The following is a 16746-nucleotide window of genomic DNA, read 5'->3' on the forward strand; positions in this document are numbered from 1 at the left end:
AACCTAAGAGCCTTGACAAGAGGCCAAAAGGCTAAAGAGGTTGCCAAAGATAAGGAAAAACTGGTCGAGGGAAACCCTAAGCAAGGGGATAAAGGGATGCAAGTCCAGAGTCCTAGCGTGGAAGGGGGACCCGTAAGGCCGGTTGACAAGAAAGTTGATCCTAAAAAGGATGAGGAAGTGCCAAGAAAGAAGGCAAGAGCTAAGAAAGAAGCACCAAACTGGACCAAAAGAAAGAATGGTTTGGCGAGAAAAGAGAGCTTTGGTTACTTATCATGACTTTGATTTAGCAAGTTCTCTTTGCGAAGTCAAACCAAATGTAAGCCTTCTACAGTTGATCAAATTATCTCCAGGAGTACGCAAGGAATTTAAAAAGATCCTGCGTAGTGGGTATATTGTAGAACCTTTGGGCATAGCGTGAGTAGGGGAAGACTAGTTTGATCATGCTGAAAAGAATTGCCCCAGGGTTCCAGTGTATGTGAATGGAATATTGGTAGAACATGCCATCGTAGACACTGGATCCTCTGTCAACATCATGAGTTTAGAGTTGATGGAGAGGCTGAGTCTAGGCATCCAAAAAGACAGTTCCACCCTTCTCAGAATGGCTGATAATAGTCTTAGACAACCAGAAGGTTGTGTTACTAAGGTCCATGTTACAGTTGCAAGTGTAGAATGCTTCTTGGACTTTAGGGTGATAAGATTTGCAGGATGTCCTAGCTATCGAGTCTTGCTAGGTAGGCCTTGGATCTTACGAACAGACTGTCAAGTTGATATACCCGTCGGTCGAGTGGTTCTTGGTAGAGGTGGTAATCGAGTAATAGTCGATGCTTACCCTGAGTCTCTCAGAGCAAGAGAGCTCCTTTATCTTCTACTGAATTAGAGACAATGGATGATCCATCTGGTAGTGAGACATTATCCAGCAATGAATCTAAAGAGGGATCCACTTACAGAAGATATTTATAAGATAACTCTAAATGAGTGGATAGAGCCTTAAGATAGGATAAGAGATGTGGATGTAATTGAGTTAGACCTTGGTAGGCCAAACGATTTGCGGAAAATTAAATTAGGTTCCATGCTCAGTTTAGTAGAAAGGGAGGACTATGTGTCCTTGATTCAAGAATTCCGCGATATCTTTGCTTGGAGTTATGATGAGCTGAGAGGCATTCCTCCCAGCCTTGCTATTCATACTATTCTTGTAAAAGAAGGCAGTCATCCTGTGCGTCAAAAAGTAAGGCGTATGCCTTTTGAATTGAGGGACGGGTTGTTTGAGGAGTTACAGAAGTTAAGGAAAGCTGGTTTGATTTTTCCTGTACAACACACAGAATGGTGTTCACCAGTTGTCATCAGGAAGAAGAAAAATAACCAGATCCGACTGTGTAGATTTTAGAGAGCTGAATAAGCAGACGGTTAAGGATTTCTACCCGTTGCCGTTTATTGACCATATTTTGGATCAATTAGCGGGTAGGGAAATATATTCATTTATGGATTGCTTTGCAGGATATAACCAGATGGCAATTGCAGAGGAGAACAAGTTGAAAACAACTTTCATTACTATCTTTGGTACTTTTGCGTACCATGTGATGGCCTTTGGTTTATGCAATGCACCTCAATCATGGCAACGAACAGCGGATAAAACCTTTGGTGACATCTCCCCAGATGAGTTGAAGGTATTTATCGATGACCTGGGGGCAGTCACTGTAAGGGAAAGGATGTTGATTATTTTAAGAAAGTGCTTTGAGCACTGCAGACAATTTTGCATCGCCCTTAACCACGGAAGTGTGTCTTTGGAGTGCCTTATGGGCTATTGCTAGGTCACCTGGTCAGTTCAGTGGGAATCGCAACTGACCCTGAAAAGATTAAGGTCATAGTCGCTATGAGTCCGCCACGCACTCCGAAAGAGGTTCATAGCTTTCTGTCATCGATAGGGTACTATCGGAGGTTTATAAATGCCTTGGCAGAAAGGACGTTGCCGTTAACGAATTTATTATCCTTTAGCTGTTCATTTGAATGGAGCGACCCTTGTAAGGTAGCTTTTGAGGACGTGAAACAGGAGCTAGTAAAAGCACCCATTTTGAAAGCATCTAAAAGAGGCGAGATATTTTATATATTTTCACCAGCCACCATGCATAGTATCAGCTATTGTTTAGTCCAAATTTGGGAGGAAAAGTGGTATTATCCAATAGCTTTTGCTAGTAAAAAAATGGGCATTTCAGAGATCACCTATACCTACATGGAGAAGTTGTGTCTTGCGATGGTCTTCGGGACTAAGAAATTCAGGCACTATATCCTCTATGAAAAGGTAGTGTTCTATACGAAGGCGGAAGGGCTTAGATTGCTTATGAACAAGCTATAGCCGCCTGATCGTTTGGCAAAGTGGTTAATCACTTTGCAGGAGTTTGATTATGAGATTAAGAGTAAGCCACCGAGGTTGCAGGGTATTGTGGAATGCCTTGTGGATTTCGGGGAGCTGAAAGAGACTTTGGCAGAAGGAAGTGACACTCAAGCGATGTTTAAAATTGATACAGCTTCTATTCCATCTTGGTATACTGCGATTACACATTATCTATCAACAGGAGAGACATGAGCTAGTCTATCAAAGTCTGAAAAGAGGAAAATCAAACAGCAGGCTTTGAAGTTTTCCTTGATCACAGGAACACTATATCGGTAGGGTGTTGATGATATCTACCACCGATGTGTGATGCCTGACAAGGTTCCTTTCATCTTGGAAGAGTGCCATGACTCTGCATGTGGAGGGCACTTTGCGAGACGGTTGACGGCGCAGAAAGCTGTAAGAGCTGGATATTGGTGGCTGTCCATATTCCAAGATTATTTTGAGTATGTTAAGAAATGTGATACTTGTCAAAGACATGATAGTTGAGAGAATAGGAAATGCCCACTTATGCCTATCATGGCTATCCTTCCATTTGAGAAGTGGGGCATTGACTTTGTGGGTCCTATCACCTCGTCGTTACTACGCAAAAGAGATACATTATAGTAGCAACTAATTATTTTACAAAATGGTCAGAAGTGCGGGCGACGAGGCAGGACAATGCAAAAGAGACTGTAAGTTTCCTTTTAGAGCAGATTATCTGCCGTTTTGGTCCACCGAAGGAACTAGTGTCGGACCGTGGAACCCATTTTTTGAATAAAGTGATCAAAAGCTTGACTGAATCTTGGTAAATCAAGCATAATAAAACGACCCCTTATAATCCGCAAGAAAATGGGCAAGTTGAAAGTACTAATAAGCAGCTTGTGGGTATCTTGTCTAAGATAGTCTCTAAGAAGAAATGAGACTGGGACAAGAAGTTGTATGTGGCAGTATGGGCGTACAATACCACGTTCAAGCGAGCTATCGGCCATACTCCATTTAAGCTGGTTTATGGGGAAGAGTGTGTGTTACCCCTTGAAATTGAGTTGCTAGCCATACGGTTTGCAATTAACCATTCTTTGGGAGATGAGGAGTCCCTTTTTGAACGTTTCACGACCATAGCCCACTTGGACAAGCTGAAATTGCAGAGCTTATTACACCAGGAGGTAGCCAAATGCCGGATGAAGCAGTTGCATGACCTTAGAGTGAAGAAGTATACCTTTAAGAAAGGGCAATTAGTTCTGTACTATGATGCGCGTAGGGAGCTGTTTCTAGGGAAGCTGGAACCTAAATGGGATGGCCCCTACAAGATTGTTAGGAAAGGGAAAAATAGGTCTACGACTCTACTAGCTGATTTAAGGGAGTAGAGTTTAAGAATAAGGTTAATCTTAATAAGATTAAACCTTATTATTTCTAAGTATGCTAATATGGAGAAATGCATTGCAGGTCCATGCTAGGGATGATTTGAGACCTGCAAAAGAGCTTAAAGCTGGTTGATGGGCCGGTTAATTCCTTATTTGGAGCACCCATATCTGGAGCAGAGATACCATCAGGGGAAACTTATCTGGTGGAGCAAAGGATACAAAGTGATTGAGCAAGAACACGGAACCTTTATGTGGGAGATTAAAGTCTTCTGCCATCATTGTTTACGATTGTTGACAAGTATCCCTGTTGAGTTCAATGAAGAAGGTGGGATGGAGCCGTTAGTTCATCCTCTCAACATGCTAAACTTTGATTATCATAACTACGATTAGAGGAGTTCGTAATGGCCGGCTGTGTAAACCCATTGTGGACATATACACTATATTTTAATGGAGCGTCCAAGGGCCCTAATAAAAAAGGGAGTGTTGGAGTAGTAATCCAAGATCCCTGACGTAGAGTTACGATGAAGTTAGCTGCTTATCTGGGGGTAGGATTCACTAACAATATGGTGGAGTATAAAGCCTTGATTATGGGATTGCATATTGCCAAACAAGGTGGTATTCATCGGTTGTTAATAAAAGGGGATTTCAAGTTGATCCTGAATCAGCTAGATGGGACATACACAGTGCGGAATCCCATTATTTGTATGTATCATCGTACTGCGATGATCCTACTTGAGGAGTTTGAGAGAGTGTCTTTTCAGCTGATTCCATGTTATTGGAATCAGTTTGCAGATTCGCTGGCAAATCTGGCTTATGAAGAAGACCTTTTCTTCAACTGTGGTCCTAGTTTGGATATTGTTATCAATAATGAAACAGGACCCAGTCGCTTGTGGGGGACGTTATCAGAGCATGCAATATATAGCAGACGATGGTGGTTGATATGGGTGATGCAAAGAGTAGCCGAGACCAATCTACCATTGTTATCTTGGACCCATAGGTTGATTAGATAACATGTTATGCATACGCCTCTTGCTATATATGCAGGAGGGATGGGTCATAACCTTATGCATTTAGTTTAGGGCTGTGACCCCTGTGGTTTTCCTCCTTGGAAAGGGGCATATTCTCATTATCTATATTATTTCAAGGAGGGATGTGTAGGTGCTATTCTATTTGATTTCGTTAGGCCAAGAGGGCCAGTTTTGCGAGGTTTTGAATGTTTTATTTTGTTAGGCCAAGAGGGCTGATTAAGTTTTGTAGTGAAATGCTTTATTTCATTAGGCCAAGAGGGCCAGTTTGTTTGTTTAGTCCAGGTATAGTTAATGGTTTCTTGTTTGAGTTTTGTGCTAGACATGTTTGAAGAAGAGCTTGGAAGGAGCCTTTGTTGCATGGGAGCTTCTCGTGGCCCTATCCAGGTGATATCTCTCCTTTATGAGTATCGTTTTTTATGCTATATGTGTCTGTCTACTTGTAGGGGATTTTCTTTTCTTGTTGGGGACTGGAGTCCAAGGCATGAAGTCCCAGGTTTAGGTTAGGTATGGCTAAGGGAGATCTGAGTAGTCATTGCCTTCGATGAAGACATTGTCAAGCATTGAAAGACCTGTTTTAGAAGGGAGTCCTAGTGACCCTGTTCTGCTAGCCTGCTAGGCAGCAGTTCTAGGAGTTCTTGTTAGTCGTGAGGCAATTAGAGAAGCCTTTCAAAAGGAAAATAATGATGCTAACGGAAGAGAAACCTGTATATCTTACAAACAATAAAAATATACAACGGTGTGTAAAAAGGGGTTTTAACCCCTATCCAAAGAAAAGAAAAGAAAATTTATAAGCAGTTGATCATCGCCTTGCGGAGGCCTGGTAGGTTCCTGGGGATGAGTCAGAAGACTTGGGGCCGATGTCTTGTCTTTCTAGGGGTGGCATCTCGCTGGAAAAGAAGAAAGTTAGGAAGGTTGGAGCGAAAATAAAAGTGAGCGTCAGAAAAGGATTAAGTGTCACCTTGCGAGGGCTTGGTAGGTTCTTGGGTACCGAGACAGAATCTGAGGCCGATGCCCTGTTCTCCTTGGATCACTACGCTTAGCTCCCTCCTTTTTACATGCTCGAGTATGGAAAATAAAATCCTAAACAAAGAAGAAATGTGCTAGAAGAAAATACTTCTTGATCAAGCTATAGGAGTCCTCACCTAGTAGGAGCTCTTGGTTGTGTTGTCCTTAGTTAGGTAGGTAGTTCAGACCACCACTTAGGGCAACCTCTTTGACAGTTCTTTTTAGTTTGGCCATGTTGGAGCAGTCGGTTAGTGACTAGATTTGGACCTTCTATCAGATTATGCTAGGCCTACTTCTTGTGGATGTCATGCCTTGGTCTTTTTAGGGGGTAGGATGAGCATTGTGCTGTGTTTTAAATATGTATCTATTTTGTATCGGCTTGATGCTTCCTTTGGTTGTTTTGTGCAGATCTGTTGTGGGATTCGACGGGCTGAGTCACCTATCCTGTGGTCGCCAATGAGAGTGGAGTTTTGAGCCCAAGATGTGTCTAAAATTTGCCAAACAATCCGGAATTTAGGGGAAAAATATTCAACATCGAAGGCGGCGGCTCCAGCTAGGACGATTTTAAGCACCAAGTGAAATACGACTCTTAAAAGGCGCCTGAGTGACACTTGTTGATTTTTGATAATTTGTTAGACTGCCTGCGGGTTGTCAGGAGTTGCTAGCCAATGCGTGATGTTAAGCCAGACACCCAGGATTTTTTAGAGCTCGATTTGGAGCCGGGACGGGGAAATGGCCAAGGAACCGGTCAAGATGCGAAGAGGTGGACAAAACTTGGGCAAATGGTCATGACCTTTGGGGCCTTGGGTAACTTTTAATGTAGAATGAAATCATGGACAACATCAAGATGAAGAAAAACGTGAAGAGAAGGCGCCATCAGACGCCAAAATTTGCGCTCAATGGGTGGATGATCCATCATGCTACCTGTGAGCAACCCCCCCAAGTGATCATGGGGCTTGACTACCTTCTCTCTGCTGATCATATCGCCGCCTCTCGCTCGCGCAATGATGGCTTGGATGAAGATTTCTAATTTTAGTATTTCTCTCTCCTCCCTCTCTCTCCCTTAAGGGGCTGTTCTTGTGTGGAAGAAGACAATGAAGAATGGTGGAGGAAAGCTTGTCCGGATGAGACCGGATTGCTTCCCGATGGATGAAGACATGAAGAGTGCTGTTCTTGAAGATGCTGAGCATTAAATGCATGCTAGAAATCAGTCCCATAATCAAGACCAAGAAATCGAGACCTAAAAATAAGCGGTAATGCTATTTTCACAAAGCAAAATGATCTTTTTATGCTATTTGCTTTATGAAACCGTGTTCATATGGGATGAAATTTCTTTATGATATTTTTTTTCCATGAGTTTCAACTCTTTGCAACCTGAAAATCAGAAAATATAAGGCTACATGGCCGGAATTAGTGTCAAAATACATGAAAAACACGCGTTTTAAGGGTAAAATTGGGGTTTTTGTTATATAAATGAGAAATATGATATGTCACACCAACTAAATTTGATTTTTTGCTATCAATGAACCTAAGGGACACAACCCACAATCAACTTGCATTTTCAATCATTATTTATTAAAGGAAAATAGGAAAAAATACCCAAAAAATGAGAAAAATGGATTTAAAATTAGGGAAAAATAGAAAACGGGCTGAGAAAAATTAGGAAAATTTGTATCTATGTTTGTGCAATTTATAAAGATGGCAAAGCACAAGATTGGCCTCGATTTGTCCCTATTTCTATGTTTTGTGAGTATTTATCATTCTTTTAGAAAAGGGAAATGCATAGTAACCCTATCTAACTGATCAATGATCAAAATGTTAAGAGTTGGGTGAAGAGGGGCTGAAACACTGAAAGATAAAGAAAAGATTTGATTTATGCATTGCACTTGGCATATAGGAAACGATTTAAATAAAGGGGATGGTAGCATGAGCATATGGCTCGGTGCCTCCTTTCAACGCAACACGCTGTCAAAGAGATCGTGCGAGAGCTGCAGAACACGGGGTTCAAGGTACAGCAAGGAAAGAGGCTAACAAGAAGATCTCAAATTTTTGATGTCAAAGATCATATATTGCTTGTCAAATGAGTTACAAGAAGTTCATGTTCAGAATAATCAGAAGTTCCTCATAAACTGTTTACATGCAGGTTTTTGAAGACAGTTATGCCTTTAGCATATAGGCTTGTATTCAGAATTCAGCAAGTCTGTGTGGAGGAAGGATTCAGTTGTCTTTGTAATGTAAAAACTTAGAATCATCAGAACAAACATCTATGAATTTGTCATCTTTCTCATCCTGTTTTATCATTGGCATAAGACCAATTTTTCTTGTTCGAAGGAAACATCCCTATCAAGCCAGCATCATTCATTTGAGACCCTCTTGTGCTACTTCATTATGTGGAGACAGTTCAGGCTCTGCCAAATGTCTTTTTGCCAGATCTTTCCAATTCCAAAGCTTGAGAGCTGCGCCAAGAAGAGCAGGCTTAACAAACTGTGCTGGACAAACAAGTAATATACTGTACTTTTTTTTCAACCTGAGCTGATGCAAATCATTTGCAAAGTCGCCATCTCCTGATATGAGAAGTATGTGGGCAGGTAGAGACATACGTATACTGCCAACAGGCCTGCAAGTACTCAGCTACCTGAGTGCTACAATACTCAAAAGCTCCAATCATCCCTTTGACGAGATTATCTAACTTGCATTCTCAGTGCCTGTGGCTACTTCCTTCCTCTCGATTCCAAGAACTCTCCTTCCTCAAGACAGATACGCTCTTTCATGACATGGTCCTTCACTACATGTATTTTATAAGGAATCTTGACATCTGAAATAGGCTTCGCCAGATCTGCTGCTTTGTTTGAAGTAAGTTCATCAAAGTTTTACTGTGTATCCTCATCACTGGTATCAATAAACTGCTCCATGGCTCCCCAATCAGCCCCATAGAGGACATTAGTGGGTTGGACATGAAGTATAATTACAGAATCATCTGGACGAAGATAGTTGGGGACAGCTCATCTGACAGCAAATGCACTTTCATCACTAAGATCCACGGCAATTGTTACCTTTCGGTTCCCACTTTGAAGACGGGAGAGTGACATATTCACTCTGTGTGAAGCAGAGTATGCAGATCAGGCACTTCCATGCAGCACGCTTGGAGAATCCTGAAAAATTCCACACTAGGAACAGGCGTCCCGCTGCATCGGCGACATCCTCTAGAAGAGAAAACACTCAATCTTCAGAGATTCATTTTCCCCTTGCACAGGTTTGGAGGGGCTCACACTGGATAATCAGCTGAACATCATTAATATCTAGATCCCGAGCAGCTACATCAGTGGCTACCAGTACTGGAAATTTGCCTGTACGAAAACCAGCAAGAGTCACCTCCCGCTGACCCTGGGCTATATCCCCATGTAGCACTCGGGCAGCAGGTAATACACTTGCAAAAGTTGCAGAAAGATGCTCACGGATGACAGGAGAATGCTTGAGAACACCACTCCTGTAGAGAACACCAGTCCTATAGATAAGGGAGTGATTTTGGAGGGAGAGCGCTGGCTTTGCTACATGCTGCATTCGTTACTACCGAGCCTACACCGATACTGACTAGCCAATGACTCTGGCTCATAGTTCCAGTTGAAGAAGGCAATCTAGTAATGCATGGCTTTGCTATAAGCACGTTTGAGCAACCCGGTTCTTCTCGGCTTCTCTGATGAGGCACTCCGTGTCAGAGAAGACCACATACGAAAGGGTAATGTGGTTTCCACTAACGTCGTCATCCTCCTCCAATCGAGTGTAGGTCGTCAGTTAGGAAAGTCGTCAAAACACAGGTACGTTAGACAAGACTCGCTTGGCCGCCACACACCATTGTAGCTTGCAAGCTGCCGCCTTTTAGAGAGCACACGAACCATTCAAAGGATGGGGAAGAGGAAGCAGCTCATGAAGCTGAATTGGAAGGTGATCATGGAACTACTGTTTTCCCTTCCTTCTTCTGGATCCCGTTTGCCCCTTCCTTCTTCCTGTCCACTTCACTTATTCAAAGATCCAGATGCACACTTTGAACGCACGAGCTACCTCCGAGGAGACGATGATGAAGATGATAGTTGGATGTCGAAGTTGGGGAAGCTGAAGTCGTCCTCTGACCCTCGAGTATCAGTATGACAGTTTTTTTTTTCTCCTCCCCTCCGGTCCGCCATAATACTCCAGCACTCTGTCCTGGAGTTGCTTCCATTATATGAAGATCAAGCTGAATCTCATGGAATTGAGCTGCAAGCTGTCGTTCGCCAAGTGTCTAAGTGGTGGATACTTCAGCTCTGTTGCTGTTTTTTTTTACGACTCCTTGTGAGGCACTTCCTATGAATTGCGAATCAACGACTATGCCATCCCCAGATTCCGTGCCCCTTAAGCTCCCCCTTAACGATTCCAGTTCTTCTCCTTTTCCATCCAATCCAAGCATTACTCCCCTTCCTTTCGCCACAGAAGCGAAAAAGAAGGAACCTTTCCTCCCATTCAAGCGCATGACAATCCATCTTTTTCCCTCCCTTTTTCCATTCGAATACTCTTTTCCCCAATTAGCCTCCTTTTCTCCCTTTAGCATTTCACCCTCTCCATTCGTGATCTCCCCATTCTTAGATGCTGATTTGCCTTAAAGGCGAACTTGATGTCCTTCCTAACAATACCACCTGTCCTATCACATTTATGGCTCCCATACATGTACCAATAGGCAAGAGTGCGTGGTGTCAACCACCTAATAATAAGCCTGGTAATTTCTCTCGGTGCTCCAGTTTCAGCTTTGTCTTTTGAACTTCTTGTCCCTTCTTTAAGACAGGCCACACATTCGCAGCTTTTGCCTTGTCAAACAAAGACTCCATTTCTTTTTAGCACTTCAATTGCTAATACATCTTCATGGCACTGTCAAAACATGGTTGGAGTGGTTTGAGGTCAGTCTTCTCAACTTCAGATAGTAACTCCAGAACATGATCAGTGTGCAATACATTTAAGGGAATATATACATACATTGGATGTAGTTTATTAAAATGCACCACACAAACAATGAATCACACGCAGAAATTAACACAAATGCACAACAAAAATGGAGGTGTTCACGGCTCAGATGCGCAGCATCACGACAACGCGCTAGTGAAATTCATGGAAAGAATGCTTTATGCACCATGCACAATGCTAATCTTTCTTTTCTCTGAGCACATAGTCATACACAATTTGCATTAAGCATAATAATTAAAAGGTATCAGAAAAACCTCTTGGATGCATGGCACCTGTTTTCCTTAGGTTGTGACTAACGATGAGCGTGAGAGGATGTCCTAAGCTATAGGTTAGTCGTTGGGTCCTAAGGGGAAAAGTGTAATGAGGAATTGTACATATTGGAACGTGAAATATTAGTACCTTGAGAGGAGTATGTGTGGAAATGTTCTATATGTCTAGCAACGCATCAAAGGGCCAATCCTTGCGATGTAGGAGAGCTGGAGTGGGGCTCCCGACTATTAGTCGGTGAAGTTGCCTCCATATGTGTATGATCGTGGCATTGCCAATGTGTATAGGGTCTCCCTCTGAGGAGTTTAATGGAAACGTTGGATTATAAACTATAAATGCATAAATTAAGCTTTAGGATAGTTTGTCCTTTAGCATTAGATTGACGCTCCTGGTCCGCGAGGCCGTGAGGGTGTTTGTGTGTCATGATCATGAGGTCCGGCTAGTGCTATAGCCAGTGCCAGCCCATTTTAGGTCCCATCATGGACCCTACTAGGCCAACCAGATCTCACACCAACTAATGCAGCTCTTAATCCTTACTATGGGGAACACCCACAAGCACTTATAGAGAAGTGCAACATCCTTGTAACTATTGAAATTGAAAGCTTGCCCATCCTATTCCTTGTTCCTCCAAATAGCACCAACTGTGGAAAGGAAACACTCCTATGACAACCCTTCAAAAGGGCGACAAAGTGTGAAGCTAATTACGTAGCACATAGGATACACTTGACACTACTGGGTGTGAGGATAATCACAAATTTTAGTAAAGGTGACCTCATCAAACCTCGGGGAAAAGATAAGGAACATTCTGACATGCCAGGCAAGCCTAGTAAAGAGAGCAAGGACTTGTTGAAAGAGTTCATAGAAGCGCATGTTGAACAGAGAGAACCAGTGAACGAGGCCATGCTTGAAACAAGAAGGTCAGGAGAAAATGCCAAGGATGGGCTTTGGACTTACAAATATCATAGAAGACCACAAAAGAAGCCCAAACCTTATGGATAAAGGCATAAATGGAGAGCCAACACAATGCCGCGATGGATATCCAAAGCATTGCTACATGCTCAAGGGTGTTATGTAGGTAACCAATGGATTTGGGTACCAAAACCCCCTGCTAAACCACCTCTATCAGCCAAAGGCCAGGACATATGAAGAGCAAAGAAGCGCAAGGGGAAATCTAAACGAAAAACTAAGTCTTGAGTCAAAAACATTGGAGTGACCAAGCCCCTCATGATAGAAATCAAGAAACCAAATGGGACTAGCATGCTTGATAAGAAGATATTAGATGTTGTCATTGAGAGTATACAAAAGCCACTAGTGCCCAAGGAGCCTTTGATTTTCCAAGAGGATAATGAGCATCATAGGCACAACATTGCTCATGGTAAGGATAATTGCTCATCAAAGAAAATGGGAGAATCATCTAACGGCCACGAGCAGATCTTCTAGCTAGTGTCAAAGCCACTTGAAGTCCTAAGTCTCCTATACCCTCTTTCCCTAAAGGGACACAGGAAGCACAATAGCGGTTGTCAAGTGTGGCTACCCAATTCCAAACTCTATGTCCATATAAGCTTCCAAATGTCCCAAAGGTGGATCATGACACCACCCTTAGCTCTCAACTTAGGATTATGCATGTGTAATACATCGTGACTAGCTCAACATATACTCGATTTCCACCAGTGAATGCTCAAAGGGCAACAAAATCCAGGACCACTTCCAATCTGCCTAAGGACTCAACATCGCAGCCGACCAATAGTGACCACTCCTCTGAACTAGATGCTACTACTTCCGATAAGGAGCCACAGCTTGTATCCACAACCTAGCGAGGTTATTCATTAGGACACATCCAAGTTCCATAAGGAGACACTAGAGAAAGAGAATGTTGAAGGCAAAAAAAACATATCAATGGTTGACGTGGTTCAAGGTCCTGAGTCCTGAAAGGATACATTGCAATTACCCAAGAAAAAGAGGGGAAAACAATGAAAAAAATGGTAGTTTCTAGTGGCTAAAGATATCGAGAATATTGAGGCCAAGAGCACTGAAGAGTTGAGGAATAAAACACCAAGTCCATCCACCAATGAGCCCATTTCCATCTCTCCTAACAATGGTGAAACCTCTAGCTCATCCAGGTGCTCTAAAAAATCAAAGCAACTATTACCATCAACTGTTGCTTGCAACACTCAAACTACCGGCATTGACCAATCAAGAGTGGATGCAACACTATCACAACAGGCTGACAAAACCACACCAGTCACATCCAAAGGAAGCCATGACACAATGGTAGAAAAGCCTCAAGAGAAACACGAAAACCTCAAGGATATAAGCAACCCTAGCATTGATAAAACTTGCTCAGTTAGGCCCAACCCCCAGCTATGCTTAAGCTTAGAAGAACTCCCAAAACCTTGTACGAGATAGCAACTGAGCAAGAATTCATAGAATGTAGAAGTGTCACAGAGTGCTTGGCTAAGTTGGATGCTAAACTTAAAATATTCGCATGTTTCTATGTCCTTGCAAACATGGGCACATTCCCTAGGGAGCAACTTGAGGAATACTTTCCATGTCCCCTAAGCAAGAATGTCTTGAGGAGCACTACGATACACTCCTAGGGAGCAGCTTGAGGAATACTTTCCATGTCCCCTAAGCAAGAATGTCTTGATGAGCACTACGACATACTCCTACATAAGCGCATGCAACTCATCTCTGACAAGGAAGATGATGAATTACCTTTAACTATGACATTCAACGAATCTCTTTGCCAACCAAATCTCTTAGAGATAGAGCAACTAAAGCGACAATCAGAGGCACGAAGTCAATGTTGGTTTGAAAACCGCATTGCAATGGTTGCCATGAACTAGGAGCCTAGATTATGATGGTATCAAAGGAGTGATTGGCAAAATGGCGGTCTCAAAGGAGTGATTGGGAAAATGGTGGTCTCAAAGAGACCCAACCTATGTGGTATCAACTTCCTTCCGAGTACTGGATACCATTTGGGGTATGGACCTAGCCGGAACTAGCCAAGAGAACTCTCTGGCTAATAAGGTTCTCACTGAGGAGGAGCTACATATTGCGAGTAGACTTGGACAAGGTCTCAAAGGAGTGATTGGGAAAATGGTAGTCTCAAAGAGACCCAACCTATGTGGCATCAACTTCCTTCCAAGTACTGACTACCATTTGGGGTATGGACCTAGCCAGAACTAGCCAAAAGAACTCTCTGGCTGATAAGGTTCTCACTGAGGAGGAGCTACATGTTACGAGTAGACTTAGACAAGGTACCATGCTACTCAATGTTGCAAAATATATGTTGTTATTTAATAGGCTACCACAAGTATTGGATGCATGTGCCACACTCCAATACAATCCTAAGTTCTACAATTGGTTTTTATCCTCACCAAGTGACATTTATTCATAAATATGTACATAAATAAAAATGAGTTTGAGACTGTGCATAGATGGTACCAATACACACAAGCAATGATAGTCAAGCACAGGGAGAAATGTTGGGTTTGATTGGATGAGCTCCTCAGGAACCCCTCTCACCACATGCCTAGAATTTGTGTGACCATTCCCGCCTCTAGGTGGAGGGCATGCAACCCGCATTACCACCATAGGTAGCCTTGACCAACACCTCTGAGGGCGTAGATGGGGCATCATCCCCTTCTATACACCTTTTTCATTTTCAGTCTATCCTTCCAGGGACAAGCCCTGGTCCACTCTATCATGACCAATCCACGCAACTTAGCATAAGCCAAGATCTGCTACTGGCTGGAATCCGCCCTACTATCATCATAGGGGCCATCCCTCTACAGTGAATATTGCATACCTCGCCCCACCCCTCCTTGTCATATGCACTTGATAACCCATAGTTTAGTCCCTTTCACACAAAATCTATCATGCCTCAGGGCCTAACCCCTCGTTTGCATTTAGCAAGTTCTTCCATAGTGCCCCGTCATGGAGCTCACAATGTAGCTAGACTGCAAGGAAGCTCTTCTCCATAGGAAGGAGAGGCAATGTTGAAGCTATAATTGCCCAATGTCAGTGATTGAGGTGTAAGCGAGGACCTCTGGAAGCAATGAAACACTTCTCCAGAAGGAAGTCTAGAGAAATTTGGCATGTGGAGACAGATATGAAAGCTTCAAGAGGTGATAGGGTGCTACTGGGTATAGCTGCCATGGAAGCTTCATTGAAGGTAGAAATGAAAATGAAGTTGGAGATGGGATCAAGCACTCAAACGGAGTTGAGAAGAGATGGATATGAGCTAAGCCATGCCCGAGTGGGCTCTGATACCATGTTAAAAGGTGTGGATCTAGAGCATGGCATGAGCTATGGAGGATGGAAGATGAAAACAAGACTCATGTTGACATAGACAAAGAGAGACCAACTATTACACAAGTGAATTAGGTTCCAAGATAGATTAGCATGGACTCATAAAGATAATCTTGTGTAATGGACTTACACTGACAAGACAATAAGTGAAAGTACAAAGTATCATGATATTGTATTCATTCCATGTGAAAGTGATAGTAAAGTACAATGCTTTATAGAAGTTGGCTTTATTCCACTCACTATGCACATGGGATTCAAGACATCTCTTCCTGGAGCATACATCATTTGTCTATTTCTCAATACTAACAACATCCAAATATCCTTTAGCGATCAGTTTGGCTTTGTACCTCTCTACACTGCCATCTGACTTGCATTTAATCTTGTAGACCCATTTGTAGCCAATGGTCTTTTTTCCTTTTGGCAGTGGTACAAGATCCCATGTTCTATTTTCAGCCAAGGAAGATATTTCCTTATCCATAGTTGTGCACCAATTTTTATCCATCACTGCTTCAACATATGTAGTAGGTTCTTTGGTCTCTGTCACTTTTATCATCCACAGAGTACCTAACTCTCTATGAGCATCTAAGATGTGGTGTGCTACTCAATTCCCCTCTCTCATGAGGTGGAATATACTTGTTCTGCCTAGTGTTAGGCGTATACACAGTTGGAATACCAAGCTCACTATCTAGACTGTCAGTTGAGTCATAGCTTGAAGTCATCCTGTCAAGTGTCATCACACCTGATGTATCATCAGAAGCTTGCTCTTTCCCTTTGTTATCCACCACATCATATCTCCCCTTTACTAACATAGTGGTATCAATCAATTGTAGAAACATGTGTAGAAGACATATCCAATGGCATTGCAGCATGTGATGCATACCAAGATACCATCTCATCAAAGATAACATCTCTACTCACTAATGTCTCCTGAGTAGAGGGATCATAGCATTTATGTGCCTTCTTCTCCTATGAATAACCAATAAAGACACACTTATGTGCTTTTGGACCCAACTTCTTCCTCTTCTCATCAAGGATGTGCACATGAGCAAGATAGCCAAATAATTTCATGTGACTAATATCAGGCTTGTAGCCATACAGCTTCTCAAATGGTGTCATATCATGAATACGTGCAGTGGAAGTCCAATTTAAGATATACATGGCTGTCATAACATCCTCATCCCAATAATAGAGCAGCATCTTCTTCTCATTCATCTTTGCATGAGAAGCTTCCATTAAGACCTTGTTCTTTTGTTCAGCTATCCCATTCTGTTGTGGAATATAGTTGTATGTAAGTTGCCTATGTATGCCATTTTCAGCCAAAAAACTTTCAAAATCATTTGATATATACTCCCCACCAGTGTTAGATCTCAAACAAGAGATATAGCAATCAAATTTCATTTCAACCTCCTGCTTA

The sequence above is a fragment of the Lygodium microphyllum genome, chromosome 18 (assembly GCF_053477565.2).
Source record: "Lygodium microphyllum isolate KBCC chromosome 18, Lygodium_microphyllum_v1.1.10, whole genome shotgun sequence".
NCBI lineage: Eukaryota > Viridiplantae > Streptophyta > Polypodiopsida > Schizaeales > Lygodiaceae > Lygodium > Lygodium microphyllum.